The sequence below is a fragment of the Schistocerca piceifrons genome, unplaced genomic scaffold (genome assembly GCF_021461385.2).
Source record: "Schistocerca piceifrons isolate TAMUIC-IGC-003096 unplaced genomic scaffold, iqSchPice1.1 HiC_scaffold_1544, whole genome shotgun sequence".
In the NCBI taxonomy this organism is placed as follows: Eukaryota; Metazoa; Arthropoda; class Insecta; order Orthoptera; family Acrididae; genus Schistocerca; species Schistocerca piceifrons.
The window spans coordinates 7,244,587-7,249,178 of record NW_025727396.1 but is presented as its reverse complement, the minus strand read 5'-3'; positions in this window follow the sequence as shown (position 1 = coordinate 7,249,178).

Here is a 4,592-nt window from a genome sequence, read left to right as displayed (position 1 = left end):
GGCACAATGCCGACTTAAGTACAAGAATACTGACTCTTCTTACTGTCTATGTTTTGAACCATTCCTGTGACACTAGTAGTAGATTCCGATGCTTCACTCTAGGATTACTGTCTCCCTTGGACCTTCTTATTGACGATGAAACACAGAAATTGCATCGGAATTAAATAAAAAGGGCACAATGCCGACTTAAGTACAAGAAGACTGACTCATCTTACTGTCTATGTTTTGAACCATTCCTGTGACACTAGTAACAGATTCCGATGCTTCACTCCCGGTTTACTGTATCCCTTGGACCTTCTTATTGACGATGAAACACAGAAATTGCAACGGAATTAAATACAAAAGGGACAATGCCGACTTAAGTACAAGAAGACGGACTCTTCTTACTGTGTATGTTTTGAACCTCACCTGTGAGACCAATTTCACATTTCGATGCTTCACTTCAGGTTTACTGTATCCCTTGGACCTTCTTATTGACGACGAAACACAGAAATTGCATCGGAATTTAATACAAAAGGCACAATGGCGATTTAAGTACAAGAAGACTGACTCTTCTTACTGACTATGATTTGAGCCATTCCTGTGACACTAGTTATAGTTTCCAGTGCTTCACTTCAGGTTTACTGGATTCCTTGGACCTTCTTATTGACGATGAAACACAGAAATTGCATCGGAATTAAATACAAAAGGCACAATGGCGACCTAAGTCTTGTGACAGCCAGAGCGTGAGCACCAGCAGCAGCGAGTACTGTTTGTATAAATCGTTTATTTTGCATTTTGTTTACGACCATCCACTAAGGAAGGGATTCTATATGTGTTTATCTGCTCTGCATAGTAACTAACAGTTCTTTATAAAACTTTGCGTAGTTTTCGTGTTAGATTTCTTAGTGTTTTCTTGATCGTTTAGAACAGAAAGTGCCCTAAAACCGTCTTTTGATTGTTTCGCGGCCGTTAGCCACTAGTCACTTGAATCAGCAGTTGTCTTGTGACAGCCAGAGCGAGAGCACCAGCAGCAGCGAGTACTGTTTGTATAAAGCGTTTTTGTACTTATTTGCTGCGCTTAGCTTTTAAATAGCTTTTCTGGGAAAACCTAGCGTACTTTTCGCGTCTCGTATTTCAGCGAGTGTTTCTTGATTATCAGAGTAGCTCATCAGAAGATTATCTTGGGAATTTGTCACCGTATAGAGTAGGGTAAACATAGTCATGTGTAGGGACTGTGGTTGTTGTGAGCGGACGCAAGGAGAATTGGCCACTCTTCGGAGGCAGGTGGAGGCTTTGTCTGTTAGGCTCATCGAGCTCGAGGCGCAGGCGTCGGCTCGTAGTGGCGTTGGGGCAACTGTGGTGAGACCTATGCCTACTTCGGTGGCCTTGGAATCACATGGAACCCCTGATGTCGCTGCGTCTTCCGGCAGTGAGCATCTTACCGGTCAGCCATCACTCTAGGGTGAATGGCGGACAGTGGTGGGCTCGCGCGTGCCTGGCCGAAAGGCAGAGGTGGGATCTGGCCGCGTGGCACCTGCCTTACCCCTTTCCAACAGGTACGGGGTGCTTCCTAGTGGTGATGACATCGTTTCCGAGCCACCACAGGATGCCTCGCCTGTTGGGCCAGTGGCCGATTCTCCGGCAAGGACCCGACAGTCACAGAGGGCGGGCCTATTAGTTATAGGGAGCTCCAACGTTAGGCGGGTTATGGAGCCCCTCAGGAAAATAGCGGGTAGGTCGGGGAAGAATGCCAGTGTGCACTCGGTGTGCTTGCCGGGGGGTCTCGTCCGTAATGTGGAGGAGGCCCTTCCGGCGGCTATTGAACGCACTGGGTGTGACCGGCTACAGATAGTAGCACATGTCGGAACGAAAGACGCCTGCCGCTTGGGTTCTGAGGCCATCCTTGGTTCCTTCCGGCGGCTGGCTGATTTGGTGAAGACAACCAGCATCGCACGCGGAGTGCAAGCTGAGCTTAATATCTGCAGCATAGTGCCCAGAGTCGATCGCGGTCCTCTGGTTTGGAGCCGTGTGGAGGGTCTAAACCAGAGGCTCAGACGACTCTGCGACTATAATGGTTGCAAATTCATCGAGCTCCGTTATTGGGTGGAGAACTGTAGGGCCCCCCTAGACAGGTCAGGCGTGCACTACACACCGGAAGCAGCTACTAGGGTAGCAGAGTACGTGTGGCGTGCACACGGGGGTTTTTTAGGTTAGAGGGACCACCCCCTTGGGCGAAACGATAAAATACCTGACGGCTTACCAGAGAGGACATTATCATCGTTGATAAAGAACGTCCGTCCTCAGAGACCAAAAACAGGAAAAGTTAACGTAATATTGGTAAACTGCAGGAGTATCCAGGGCAAGGTTCCTGAATTAGTATCTCTTATTGAAGGAAATAGTGCGCATATAGTATTAGGAACGGAAAGTCGGTTAAAACCGGAAGTGAACAGTAACGAAATCCTAGACACAGAATGGAATATATACCGCAAGGATAGAATAAACGCCAATGGTGGAGGAGTATTTATAGCAGTAAAGAATTCAATAATATCCAGTGAAGTTACTAGCGAATGCGAATGTGAAATAATCTGGGTTAAGTTAAGTATCAAAGGTGGGTCAGATATGATAGTCGGATGCTTCTATAGACCACCTGCATCAGCAACCGTAGTAGTTGAGCGCCTCAGGGAGAACCTGCAGAACGTCGTGAAGAAGTTTCGTGATCATACTATTGTAATAGGGGGAGACTTCAATCTACCAGGTATAGAATGGGATAGTCACACAATCAGAACTGGAGCCAGGGACAGAGACTCTTGTGACATTATCATGACTGCCTTGTCCGAGAATTACTTCGAGCAGATAGTTAGAGAACCAACTCGTGAAGCTAACGTTTTAGACCTCATAGCAACAAATAGACCGGAACTTTTCGACTCCGTGAATGTAGAAGAGGGTATGAGTGATCATAAGTCAGTGGTTGCATCAATGACTACAAGTGTAATAAGAAATGCCAAGAAAGGAAGGAAAATATATTTGCTTAACAAGAGTGATAGGGCACAAATCGCAGAATATCTGAGTGACCACCATCAAACGTTCATTTCTGAGGAAGAGGATGTGGAACAAAAATGGAAAAAATTCAGAAACATCGTCCAGTACGCCTTAGATAAGTTCGTACCGACTAAGGTCCAAAGCGAGGGGAAAGATCCACCGTGGTATAACAATCATGTACGAAAGGTACTACGGAAACAAAGAAAGCTTCATCATAGGTTTAAGAGTAGTCGAATCATAGCTGATAAGGAAAAGCTGAACGAAGCGAAAAAGAGCGTAAAGAGAGCAATGAGAGAAGCATTCAACGAATTCGAACATAAAACATTGGCAAACAATCTAAACAAGAACCCTAAAATGTTTTGGTCATATGTAAAATCGGTAAGCGCATCTAAATCCCCTATTCAGTCACTCGTTGACCACGATGGCACCGAAACAGAGGACGACCGAAGAAAGGCAGAAATACTGAATTCAGTGTTCCGGAACTGTTTCACTGCGGAAAATCGTAACACGGTCCCTGACTTCAGCCGTCGCACAGTCGCCAAAATGGAAAATATTGAAATAAACGATATCGGAATTGAAAAACAACTGCTATCACTTAGTAGCGGAAAAGCATCCGGACCAGACGAGATACCCTTAAGATTCTACAGTGATTATGCTAAAGAACTTGCCCCCTTTCTATCAGCAATTTATCGTAGATCGCTGGAAGAACGTAAAGTACCTAGTGACTGGAAGAAAGCGCAGGTCGTTCCCATTTTCAAGAAGGGTCATAAATCAGATGCGAATAATTATAGGCCTATTTCGCTTACGTCAATCTGTTGTAGAATAATGGAACATGTTTTGTGTTCTCGTATTATGACGTTCTTAGATAATACAAATCTCCTTCATCATAACCAACATGCATTCCGCAAACAGAGATCATGTGAAACTCAGCTCGCCCTATTTGCCCAAGAAATTCACAGTGCCGTAGACACTGGCGAGCAGATTGATGCCGTATTCCTGGACTTCAGGAAGGCATTTGATACGGTTTCGCACTTACGTTTAGTGAAAAAAATACGAGCTTACGGAATATCGGACCAGGTTTGTGATTGGATTCAGGATTTCCTAGAAGAAAGAACACAACATGTCATTCTTAACGGATCAAAATCTGCAGATGTAGAGGTAATTTCGGGAGTACCGCAGGGAAGCGTGATAGGACCTTTATTGTTTACAATATACATAAATGACTTAGTTGACAACATCGGTAGCTCCGTGAGGCTATTTGCAGATGACACGGTTGTCTACAAGAAAGTAGCAACATCAGAAGACTCGTACGTACTCCAGGAGGACCTGCAGAGGATTAATGCATGGTGCGACAGCTGGCAGCTTTCCCTAAACGTAGATAAATGTAATATAATACGCATACATAGGGGCAGAAATCCATTCCAGTGCGATTATGCCATAGGTGGTAAATCATTGGAAGCGGTAACGACCGTAAAATACTTAGGAGTTACTATCCGGAGCGATCTGAAGTGGAATGATCACATAAAACAAATAATGGGAAAAGCAGGCGACAGGTTGAGATTCATAGGAAG